Source organism: Salvelinus alpinus, chromosome 13 (assembly GCF_045679555.1).
Source record: "Salvelinus alpinus chromosome 13, SLU_Salpinus.1, whole genome shotgun sequence".
Taxonomy (NCBI): Eukaryota; Metazoa; Chordata; class Actinopteri; order Salmoniformes; family Salmonidae; genus Salvelinus; species Salvelinus alpinus.
In genome coordinates, this window is record NC_092098.1 from 39,283,972 (window position 1) to 39,297,547 (window position 13,576).

Genomic DNA, 13,576 nt, shown 5'->3' on the forward strand with positions numbered 1-13,576 from the left:
GCAAAGGCAGCTATTTATCACAGGCCCAAACAATGAGTCACCCAGTTCTCTGGTATGTGGGCACGCATGCAAACAACCATTACTGCTGATTTCACCCTGCTGGAAAATGGTTCGCTTTACTGAGTACTGTTACCAGACTATCAATAAGGAATTATAAGCACTGTGGAAAACATCTGCCTACTTCCCTCATAGGGGAGGACAGCACATGCACACACACAACATTCATTCACATTGTGTAACCTAATTTTATCATGTCAATATCCAAGTCACTGTCCTAATTTCTAAGTGTTGTTGGGACACAGCAAGGGTCTGAGTGCCCCACTCTCATTTGCTCGAAGAGGGGTTTACTATTTAAATTATGCATTCTTTGATTCTGCTCCCCCTCTCGCTCCCCCACTAACAAACACACTACTGTAGATGCAGAGCCCCTGGTGTAAAGGGTAATGCTCCCCTTCTCTAACCACATGTAGGCCTACTCCTCTCCCACCGAAGACCGGGGTTCAATCACTGCACCAACCCTTCAAGCTATTTTTTACCAATTCCCTGTATCTCTCTGGCATTTAAAATTGGTCTCAAAGTGAAAATACTTATGAAAATTATTTTAAAAAAAGTTTAAATTCCATTAAAAAACAACACTGATAACATGTATAATGCGATGGACTTTATAAGGTGATTTGGGCATGAGCTAAACATCTGCAGAGACGTTTACAGCAAACGTAATCTCCACAAAATGTCCTTTAAATGTATATCACTGTGCGCAGGTCGTTAATCTGTTGGATTGAATCCAATGCCGGCCTCGGGCTACATCTCAGTAGGCAAAAATAGAAACCTCGACCTTGCTTTTTCTCTTTCATTACCACTAATTGTAAAAGACAGGGACACAGATATCATATAGGCTTCTGTTAATTGACCAGGACAGAAGCCACTTTAGAAAATTTTAAAATATATTTTATGAACATTAATATTTTTTTTACTCTTTCCCTCGCTAACACTTACAACCTCCCTACCACGAATATTCTCTGGCTATAAACCTAAAACAGCATGTCACAGAGATGCCACCGTGTTCTTGTTTATTGCTGAGCAATTAAATCTATTTACCTTTCCAACCCACCTAATGGCCTTTGTTCAACACTCGTGCTCTGGCCTCAGCCCCGGCTGACTGCATTAAGTACGGCTAGAGCACAGCATACAAAAACAGCAGAATTCATTAGGACACAAACACGTTTACAGGTTTCAGATTGAATTTGCCAAATCAGTGAGATGAAACTCTACATCTACATCAAATATCATAGTGCTCACAAACTTCCCTATTTGGCCCTGTAACATGTACATAAACAATTTTCAAGAAGAAAATAGAGTATTGTCAGCTTGTTACATCAGGTAATTCAATTATGTATGTGCATACAAAGAGATATGCTCAATCTATAACACACTGCCTTGTGATATACTTCAAAGTGCACTTTTTCCAACGAATTGGCTATGAAACAGAGCAACATTAAAGCAGTCATCATCGGCTCTTATCTGGCAGTAATAACTGACTGATTTCCAGCACACGTCTCAACCTTATCAAACAGTCTTTCCATTACATAAACTACAGGGATCTATCTAGCTCTGGGGCAATCGCTCTCTGCACCGTTTCAAGGGGAAAACCTGCCTTGGCACAAAGCTGTTGGCAAACAGTCAAAAGAAGGGAGAGAAACTGTTTACCTGTAAAATTTCCCCCCTTCCTTTGAACGAGCAAGAGCTATGAGAGTCAGTTATATCGCTTTGCTGCGGGCTAGGCCTGTGAACAAACAAAAGGCGAGAGCGAGGAAAAGAAGGAAACAGTGAAGTCAGGGGTTTAGCTCTCAGTCGTAGTTCACAGCCTGCCTTCCTTGTCTGACAGGCTGGTCACATGACAGGAGAACAATTCCCCACAGAAACATCCTGTTCCTTCCAGATGAATGCACTGTAAGTCACTCTGACTTATAAGAGTGTCTGTTAAATTACTCATATAAATGTAAAACAGACTACTGTGATTGACTAGGATAACAAAAGCAGTGCCATGGCTCTCCACCCGACGCAAGCACACAGGAAAAGGCTAACATGGTTACCATTGACATGCTTTTACCAACAATTTTGAGAGTCTCCTTTATCTTATTTTGGGGAGGGCCCTTTGTGCATAATGCAAGTCATTGAAATTAAATGTGGCAGTGTTGCTTTCAATTGCTGTAACTCGTCTGTTGTTGTAATGTGTATGCCCTGGCTGATTGAGGTTGAATGTGAACTCTACCTGAGGACCCAGTCCTCTGTGATTCCATGTACAAAGTATATGTAGGCATTATTCTCCAAATCTATTTAGACTGAATGAATACATTTGTTTATGTGGCCCATTCAAAACATTTTTAGCATATAGAACAGCATGAAGCAATTGCCATCATCTTACCAGGTGGGATATAAAAAGTGATACAAATGTGACACCCCCCCCCCCCCCCCCCCCAAATGAAAATGCCTAATTGCCTAGAGTTCATGTGTAGCACAGGTTTAACAGTCATGTCTCTGATATATTGCTAATCTACCTGCTTGTTTTCAGGTGACTTTAGAGTGGCACGTTTCTAGTGACAACAACTTTACTTATACAGTCTGTCCCTACACAGGATTCAGTGTCTCTTGTGGTTTTTGTACTTGTTAATTTAGGCGGCAGGTAGCCTAGCAGTTTGGGCGTTGGGCCAGTAACCGAAAGGTTGTTGGTTTGAATATCTGAGCTGACAAGGTGAAGAATCTGTCGATGTGCCCTTGAGCAAAGCACTTAACCCTTATTTGCTCCAAGGGTGCTGTTCTACTATGGCTGACCCTGTAAAACAACACATTTCACTGCATCTATCTGGTATGTGACAATACAAAATACATCTAATTATGTCTTTGATGCATTTTCTGTGCTGTAAACGTTTCTTTCAATATAAAGTTTTGACATGTTGTGCTGAAATCTTCAGTCAGCTATTTCATTAATGAAAGGAACTTCAGGCCAAGGTGAATGTTTGTATGCATTTAGTTATTAAGCATAAAGTATGTGCCATGAATTGTAGCTCACAGATAACATTGCTTTAGTTTGAAATACTATGAAGAGGTAATTACTCTACCGAGGTAAAGTTGGTTTTATATTCACACATTCAACAGACATCCTTACGTCATTACATCATTACGGAAGGGTTTTCTAATGATCAATGACATTCATCAGACATTCACCAAAAGCCATTTACAAATGTAAAAATCAATAACTAATTCACTGTTTGTCACAGAAACATCAAACATGGTATGATTTATTCTATAAATGTCGGGTATACTTTTACAACCTTTGCTTTGAGTAAACATTCCAGTTCTGATTTGATAGAAATACATAACATCTATAAAATGCCATTTAAAGCTATATAAATCAATAACGTTTTCACTGATTATGACAGAAAAATCAAACTAGGTATGATTTATTCTATGAATGTCTAGCATACTTTTACAAACTTTTGTTTTGAGTAAACATTCCAGTTTTGATTTTATAGAAATACATAAAATCTATAAAATTTCATTTAAAGAAGTATAAATCAATAACTAATTCACCGTTTGTCACAGAAACATCAAACTAAGTAGGATTTATTCTATAAATGTCTAGCATACTTTTACAACCTTTGTTGAGGAATAATTCCAGTTCTGATTTGATAGAAATACATACAATACATGTTTCTGTGACAAACAATGAATTCGTTATTGATTTACACAGCTTTAAACTTGAATTTGATAGATTTTATGTATTTCTACAAAATCAAAACTGGAATTCTTCCTCAAAACAAAGGTTGTAAAAGTATGCTAGACATTTATAGAAAATATCTTACCTAGCTTGATGATTCTGTCATAATCAGTGAAAATGTTATTGATATATATTATACAAACAGTTGAAGTTGGAAGTTTACATACACTAAGGTTGGAGTCATTAAAACTTGTTTTTCAACCACTCCACATATGTCTTGTTAACAAACTGTAGTTTGGCAAGTCGGTTAGGACATCTACTTTGTGCATGAGACAAGTAATTTTTCCAACAATTGTTTACAGACAGATTATTTCACTTATAGTTCACTGTATCACAATTCCAGTGGGTCAGAAGTTTACATACACTAAGTTGGAAAATTCCAGAAAATGATGTCATGACTTTAGAAGCTTCTGATAGGCTAATTGACATAATTTGAGTCAATTGGAGGTGTACCTGTGGATGTATTTCAAGGCACACTTCAAACTCAGTGCCTCTTTGCTTGACATCATGGGAAAATCAAAAGAAATCAGCCAAGACCTCAGAAAAAAAATTGTAGACAAGTCTGGTTCATCTTTGGGAGCAATTTCCAAATGCTTGAAGGTACCACGTTCATCTGTACAAACAACAGTACGCAAGTATAAACACCATGGGACCACACATCCGTCATACCGCTCAGGAAGGAGACGCATTCTGTCTCCTGGAGATGAAGGTACTTTGGTGCGAAAAGTGCAAATCAATCCCAGAACAACAGCAAAGAACCTTGTGAAGATGCTGGAGGAAATAGGTACAAAAGTATCTATATCCACAGTTAACCGAGTCCTATATCGACATAACTTGAAAGGCCGCTCAGCAAGGAAGAAGCCACTGCTCCAAAACCACCATAAAAAAGCCAGACTACGGTTTGCAACTGCACATGGGGACAAAGATCGTTCTTTTTGGAGAAATGTCCTCTGGTCTGATGAAACAAAAATAGAACTGTTTGGCCATAATGACCATTGTTATGTTTGGAGGAAAAAGGGGGAGGCTTGCAAGCCGAAAAACACCATCCCAACCATGAAGCACGGGGCGGCAGCATCATGTTGTGGGGGTACTTTGCTGCAGGAGGGACTGGTGCACTTCACAAAATAGATGGCATCATGAGGCTGGAAAATATGTGGATATATTGAAGCAACATCTGAAGACATCAGTCAGGAAGTTAAAGCTTGGTCGCAAATGGGTCTTCCAAATGGACAATGACCCCAAGCATACTTCCAAAGTTGTGGCAAAATGGCTTAAGGACAACAAAGTCAAGGTATTGGAGTGGCCATCACAAAGCCCTGACCTCAATCCCATAGAACGTTTGTGGGCAGAACTGAAAAAGCATGTGCGAGCAAGGAGGCCTACAAACCTGACTCAGTTACACCAGCTCTGTCAGGAGGAATGGGCCAAAATTCACCCAACTTATTGTGGGAAGCTTGTGGAAGGCTTCCCAAAATGTTTGACCCAAGTTAAACAATTTAAAGGCAATGCTACCAAATACTAATTGAGTGTATGTAAACTTCTGACCCACTGGGAATGTAATGGGGGAAAAAATGAAATAAATCACTCTCTCTATTACTATTCTGATATTACACATTCTTAAAATAAAGTGGTGATCCTAATTGACCTAAGACAGGGAATTTTTACTAGGATTAAATGTCAGGAATTGTGAAAAACTGAGTTTAAATGTATTTGGCTAAGGTGTATATAAAGTTCCAACTTCAACTGTATATATATATTTTAAATTCCATTTTATAGATGTTGTGGTATTTCTATCAAATCAGAACTGGAATGTTTACTCAAAGCAAAGGTTGTAAAAGTACACTAGACATTTATAGAATAAATCACACCTTGTTTGATGTTTCTGTGACAATCACTGAATTCATTATTGATTTATACAGTTTAAAATGGCATTTGATAGATTTAATGTATTTCTATGAAATAAAAACTGGCATTTGTATTCACAACAAGGTTTTAAAAGTATGTTAGACATTTATAGAATAAATCATATCTAGTTTGATGATTCTGTCATAATCAGTGAAAATGTTATTGATATATATATATATATATTTAATGCCATTTTATAGACGTTAGTGTATTTCTATCAAATCAGAACTGCAATGTTTACTCAAAGCAAGGGTTGTAAAAGTACACTAGAAGACATTTATAGAATAAAACCTGCCTAGTTTGATGTTTCTGTGACAAACGGTGAATTAGTTATTGATTTATCCTTCTTTAAATGGCATCTTATAGATTTTATGTATTTGTTTCAAATCAAAACTGGAATGTTTACTAAAAACAAAAGGTTGTAAAAGTATGCTAGACATTTATAGAATAAATCCTACCTAGTTTGATGTTTCTGTAACAAACGTTGAATTAGTTATTGATTTAAACCACTTTAAATGGCATTTTATAGATTTTATGTATTTCTATAAAATCAAAACTGGAATTTGTATTCACAACAAAGGTTGTAAAGGTATGCTTGACGTTTATAGAATAAATCATATCTAGTTTGATGATTCTGGGACAAATGGTGAATTAGTTATTGATTTTTACATTTTTAAATGGCTTTTGGCAAATGTCTGTTGAATGTGTGATAAATGTTTGTTGAATGTCTGTTGAATGTGTGATAAATGTTTGTTGAATGTCAGTTGAATGTCCAAATGTGTGAATATAAAACCAACTTTACCTCGGTCATTTCTCTTACCTGTGTGTGTCCGGAGATGGAGGTCAATAGTGGATCCGGGCAGGTTTTCCCTCTCTCTGCTCCAGCTGCTCCTGGAACTTGACGTGAACTCGGCACAAAAACACCTGTCTGGTACAATGAAAACACATCCAATTCAGGGAGGCTTTGGAGTGGACTTCTGTGCTGTTTCCTCCTGTCAATTAATTAGAAGGGATATGGGAACGACCATTTCTAGTGTCACAGGGAGCAAACGACAGCCATGTAATGGTCTAATGTTCCTTTTGCTTCCCAATGTGTCGTTAGCTTGGCACAGTGGACGAGTGGTTCAGGTTATCTGGTGGCGGCTGCTCCCCCCACCCACCCACCCACCCACCCACCCACCCACCAGAGAAAGTCATTAGCCCACGTGTGCTCTGCTCTCCACTGCAAACAGCAGCCTCTCTCTGGGCTTATGGAAATGGGAGAGAGAGAGAGGATTGTATGGCAAGTGTTCTAGTTCAGTGTTCGACCAGTGTTCTGTGGCATAATAGACATATTTACATTTTCCATTATAAAACCATTGCTGTCTCATCATAATTGTGTATAATGCAAATATTGCAAATAATGTTAAATGTACATGTTCATTTCTTAATACTCATACTTTGAGGCATTAAATACAATCATTGCATTATACACAATTCTGATGACTGTATGCTTTACAATCAATTCGAGACAAATAGGATAAAGGTGTGATGACCATTCAGGACTGAAACAGCTAAAAACTAAAGTTAATCATGCATAGGTCAACTTCATTATAAGGGACCAATGAGCATGCCCCTCAAAAGTCTCGAAGCAACTAAAGGGCAAGCATCTCTAATGACAACAGAGCACATCTGTCACACACTCTCACTCACCCACCTCTGGAAAAACATTGGCCAAGTCAGTTGCATTATGTCTTTACATCTACAGTAACCACTCAGATCGGAGGGGTAGGTAGGTTTACTGTGGATCTGTTTCAGCAGACATGATAAACGTACGCCTACCATGCGTGCTACCTGGAAATGTAGCAATATAGCCTATCAATTAAATGTTGTTTACTAAGGAACGCACAGTCAAAAGATTTACACTGGATGTAGTGATCATAAAATAGTGGCTATATCTATGAGAACCAAGGTTCCAAAAGATGGGCCTAAAATATTGTATAAGAGATCATTGAAAAGTTTTTGCTGTGACTCTTATGTGGATGATTCCAATTATTGATACACATGCACCTGTTAAGAAACTGACTGTTAGAACTGTTAAGGTTAAGGCTCCATGGATTGATGAGGAATTGAACAACTGTACGGTTGAAAGAGACGTGGCTAATAAGCCTGGCTGCACATCTTACTGGCTGACTTACTGCAAATTGAGAAATTATGTGACTAGAAACTGTATTATGAAGCCAAGACCAATGACATAATGAATTATGGGATTTTTTTTGGGTGTATTTTAAAATGAAATTATGGACAGAAAGACAAATTCAACTCCATCTTTCATCAAATCAGATGGCTTATTCATCACAAAAGCATTTGATGTTGTCAATTATTTGAATGATTACTTCATTGGCAAAGTGGCAAACTTAAGCAAGAAATACCTACAACGAACAGTGAACAATCACTCTGTCACCACCGATAAATCCACTATAATTGAGAATTTCAATAAGCATTTTTCTACGGCTGGCCATGCTTTCCACCTGGCTAACCCTACCCCGGTCAACAGCACTGCACCCCCCACAGCAACTCTCCCAAGCCTTCCCCATTTCTCCTTCTCCCAAATCCAGTCAGCTGATGTTCTGAAAGAGCTGCAAAATCTGCCGGGCTAGACAATCTGGACTCTCTCTTTCTAAAATTATCTGCCGAAATTGTTGCTACCCATATTACTAGCCTGTTCAACCTCTCTTTCATGTCGTCTGAGATTCCCAAAGATTGGAAAGCAGCTTGCAGTCACCCTCCTCTTCAAAGGGGGGGACACTCTTGACCCAAACTGCTACAGACCTGTATCTATCCTACCCTGCCTTTCTAAGGTCTTCGAAAGCCAAGTCAACAAACAGATTACCGACCATTTCGAATCCAACCGCACCTTCTCTGCTATGCAATCTGGTTTCAGAGCTGGTCATGGGTGCACCTCAGCCACGCTCAAGGTCTTAAACGATATCTTAACAGCCATCGATAAGAAACAATACTGTGCAACCGTATTCATTGACCTGGCCAAGGCTTTCGACTCTGTCAATCACCACATCCTCATCGGCAGACTCAATAGTCTTGGTTTCTCAAATGATTGCCTCGCCTGGTTCACCAACTACTTCTCTGATAGAGTTCAGTGTGTCAAATCGGAGGGCCTGTTGTCTAGGCCTCTGGCAGTCTCTGTGGGGTGCCACAGGGTTCAATTCTTGGGCCGACTCTCTTCTCTGTATACATCAATGATGTCGCTCTTGCTGCTGGTGATTCTCTGATCCACCTCTACGCAGACAACCCCAATCTGTATACTTCTGGCTCTTCTTTGGACACTGTGTTAACAACCCTCCAGACGAGCTTCAATGCCATACAATTCTCCTTCCATGGCCTCCAACTGCTCTTGAATACAAGTAAAACTAAATGCATGCTCTTCAACCGATCGCTGCCTGCACCTGCCCGCCCGTCCAGCATCACTACTCTGGACGGTTCTGACTTAGAATATGTGGACAACTACAAATACCTAAGTGTCTGGTTAGGCTGTAAACTCTCCTTCCAGACTCACATCAAACATCTCCAATCCAAAGTTAAATCTAGAATTTGCTTCCTATTTTGCAACAAAGCATCCTTCACTCATGCTGCCAAACATACCCTCGTAAAACTGACCATCCTACCAATCCCCGACTTCGGCGATGCCTCCAATACCCTACTCAATAAATTGGATGCAGTCTATCACAGTGCCATCCATTTTGTCACCAAAGCCCCATATACTACCCACCACTGCGACCTGTACGCTCTCGTTGGCTGGCCCTCGCTTCATACTCGTCGCCAAACCCACTGGCTCCAGGTCATCTACAAGACCCTGCTGGGTAAAGTCTCCCCTTATCTCAGCTCGCTGGTCACCATAGCAGCACCCACCTGTAGCAAGCGCTCCAGCAGGTATATCTCTCTGGTCACCCCCAAAGCCAATTCCTCCTTTGGCCGCCTCTCCTTCCAGTTCTCTGCTGCCAATGACTGAAACGAACTACAAAAATCTCTGAAACTGGAAACACTTATCTCCCTCACTAGCTTTAAGCACCAGCTGTCAGAGCAGCTCACATATTACTGCACCTGTACATAGCCCATCTATAATTTAGCCCAAACAACTACCTCTTCCCCTACTGTATTTATTTATTTATTTAGCTCCTTTGCACCCCATTATTTATATTTCTACTTTGCACATTCTTCCACTGCAAATCTACCATTCCAGTGTTTTACTTGCTATATTGTATTTACCTCGCCACCATGGCCTTTTTTGCCTTTACCTCCCTTATCTCACCTCATTTGCTCACATTGTATATAGACTTATTTTTCTACTATATTATTGACTGTATGTTTGTTTTACTCCATGTGTAACTCTGTTGTTGTATGTGTCGAACTCTTTTGCTTTATCTTGGCCAGGTCGCAATTGTAAATGAGAACTTGTTCTCAACTTGCCTACCTGGTTAAATAAAGGTTAAATAAAAAAAGAAAAAAATATTCATGCATAAAAAAACAAATAATGAAATAAAAGCATTGTAAGTTTGAATTTTGTAAAGTGTTGGACAGGTAAAAAAGAATTGTTATCGATCAGTAAGGACAAACCTCCTGGCATTGCCAACTTAGATGGAAGGCTACTGAGGATGGTAGCTGACTATATGGCCACTCCTATCTGTCATATCTATATTTTTGTTCTCAGGCCTGAAGGGAAGCCAAAGTCATTCCGCTACCCAAGAGTGTTAAAGTGGCCTTTACTGGTTTTAACAGCAGACCAATCAGCTTGCTGCCAGCCTCAGTGTGTATGGTGTGTGTATGGTGTAACTGACAGACTCAGTGTGTATGGTGTGTGTATGGTGTAACTGACAGACTCAGTTACACCATTTCTGTCTGAAGGAATGAGCCAAAATTCACCCAACTTATTGTGGGAAGCTTGTGGAAGGCTACCTGAAACATTTTGACCCAAGTTAAAGAATTTAAAGGCAATGCTATCAAATACTAATTGAGTGTATGTAAACAGGAATTGTGAAAAACTGAGTTTAACTGAGTGTATTTGGCCAAGGTGTATGTCAACTTCCGACTTCAACTGTAAATACTATGCATGCCAGTCTCTCTTTGCTAAGAGTTGAGGAGAGACTGACTGCAATCAGTTCTTCTTTTTGTAAGAAACAATGTGTTGAAAATTCCAAATTGTTTGCATAGTCAGCTCTGCCACACACACTTATCCCACCATAGTCCCCAAATCCAGAACAAATTTAAGAAAGTGTACAGTATTATATAGAGCGATTATTGCATGGTACTCCCATCTCATACTGCTCAAATGAACAGCAAACCTGGTTTAAAAAAGAAATATATTGATATGTAGGCTATGTGTGCCATTTTTAAATGTATGTAGTTTTGTCCTAGAGCTGTTCTTGTCTATTAATGTTCTGTATTATTTCATGTTTCATGTTCTGTGTGGACCCCAGGAAGAGTAACTGCGGCTTTCACAACAGCTAATGGGGATCCTAATAAAATACCAAGAATACCAACAGTGCGAATGAGAGGACAATTTCTTTAGCCTTTTGGGATAGAATAACTTTCCATGTAGGGCTAAAAAGTTCAAACGTTTTCCGAGTGTTAGGCTACACCATTCATGAATGTTTATAAACAAACTGAATTAATCATGAACGATTATTCAAGATTTTTAAAAATAAACTCGCCAATATATCATATTTGAGTCAAATTAACACATTTTAAATGTTAGGTAACATAATTGAAAATAAAATGTCTATTATGTAAACTAGCAAAATCAAAAGTAATCTACCATGCGGGCAAGAGAAGAAAGGCAATTGAATGAAAGCGTGGTGGGTTGAATCAACCTACATCAGCAACGCATATCATCTTCTGAGGCCAAAATATTCTCATCTGCGATACAAAATTGAAAGTCAAAATGTTCAACAATTCCTTGTCTGGGCATTTGTAGGTATTTGGATAAGCAAATGTCAAATATATTCAATGCTATCATCAAAAGAATTCTGAAATAAATTCTCTAATCAGATATCAGGTGTTTTAGTGCTACTGTTGGATCAAAAGTCTGTAAATTCCATCAGGATCACCTAGCTGCCTAAACCAATTTTGTCACAAATGTAAGGACCACAGTATAGATAATATTGTAGCAAAATCAGGGAGGAGGGCACAAAAATCCATTGAGTTAAGGTTATTATATTACTTACTTCCTTCAGTAATTCCTTCACGTGTACATGCCTCTCCGATGGCCACCATTGCGCCATTCCACTTCTGACACCATTGTAGCGAACGGAGGGAGCGGAAAGCCACCATCCGAGACCCAGACCTAATTTATGTGGTCTCAAAACCAAGACAAAGATATCTAGTGTCCATCTCTGGAAAGGGATACTAGGGCTTTGTTCTGTGTTTATGTAGCCTTCACACCTGGTCTGATGAAGGAGAGATATGCTTAGATGTTTCCTTGACTCCCCCCCCCACCTATCTGTGAACTGGCCCAAAAATCCATCTGAAAGGTCAGAATCATATTCTCCAGGTTAAGGGCCTCTGGCAGCCAGGGAATCTATTATTGACAACAAATAGAATACAGATGGCCAGGCTCAAAGTGCCCCATGTAATTTATTTTCCCCTTCGGCCATTTTAAAACTCCTAGCTTTGCTATTAAGGACAATCTCCCATTTCCTTCTCAAACTCTTGTAGTCCAGATACCAGAAAAATCAAGCAATGTGGTAGAAAATGTGATTACTATACTTAAGAAAACAACTTGGTGTAGTTTATTTTAAGTCTTATTACCTACCACTTTTTGAATGATATACAATGTAGCCAAGGTGGGGTTAGATTTTATCCATAAAACAGGGGCCTGTTTAGTGGGGTGCAATACCCTTAATGTTTCATATAGAAATTGTGTATATAACTGATATTATCCGCTTCTCTGCATTAGTGGTAAGTCCTTCACAATACAGTTCTATCTAAACATTCTGTAGCGCCGCACCCTCTTGAATAAGTCCCAGATGTGCCACAGTCCTTCACCAGGGTCATAAAAAGACAGGTTGCGTGTCATGGTCACCAAGTATCAATTGAATTTGACAGTAGAACATGTTCATCAGTAGTCTATCTTTGATTTTATTCAGCAAAGCATATGCCTATTTTACAAACAGTACAGAAACAGAGGGATTGTCAATCATCATACAAACGGAGCAGCGGTTGTTAACATTTCAATCATGCAACAAGACAAGTGAAAGAATTGCAATGGCATCATACTTGTGTTTTGAGTTGGAGAAAACCATCCACAAATACAATTACTGAGCCACACGAAAGAGGGGGAGATCAATATGATCTGAACAACAGCCCAGGAGGTTGTCTGTCTTCTGTCAATTTCCGTTTAATAAGATAGACCATCACTGCCATTTCAATGCCAGGAACAAAATTAATCTTTCTTCACAGAAACGCAGGTTGCAAACTGGAATGGAACCAGCCATTTCTAATGCATGGTATTCAGTAGTTTCAATAGGTTGCCTACATTGAAAAAGTAAACAATCAAATGAGTTGAGGGCCCATGGATAAAAAAAAGTGAGAGAAGGCTTCAAAGACAGGATAACGGTGATGAATGTTTTTTAGGACAAAATATGTAATGACTGAAGCAAATGTCAATCTATGTGAATCTCAAAACAAAGTCAGACACGCCAAATGTTGTGTTTGGACCATGTGGTAATGGTTGAAAATCAAGCTGAATGTTATTTACCCTATTACATAGATACCGTCCCCCAATTGTTGAGCTGCAGTTTAAGATGGCATATATGGTCAGTTAACTGTAGGTAGGATGCTAAGGTGAAGAGACATAGAACATGTTGGGATAGAGAGAAGAAATGTGAACATGAACACAAA

General features: G+C 39.1%; 1 protein-coding gene across 1 annotated transcript in view; it reads right to left on the minus strand.

Moving 5' to 3' along the window:
* LOC139536733 (rab effector Noc2-like) overlaps positions 1-6,793 on the minus strand; it is a 72,655-nt gene extending 65,862 nt beyond the window's left edge. Inside the window, exon 1 of the mRNA XM_071337330.1 lies at positions 6,504-6,793. The gene's annotated coding sequence lies outside the window, so the exon portion shown is untranslated. The remainder of the gene's footprint in view (positions 1-6,503) is intronic.
* Between the last annotated feature and the right edge of the window lie 6,783 nt (positions 6,794-13,576).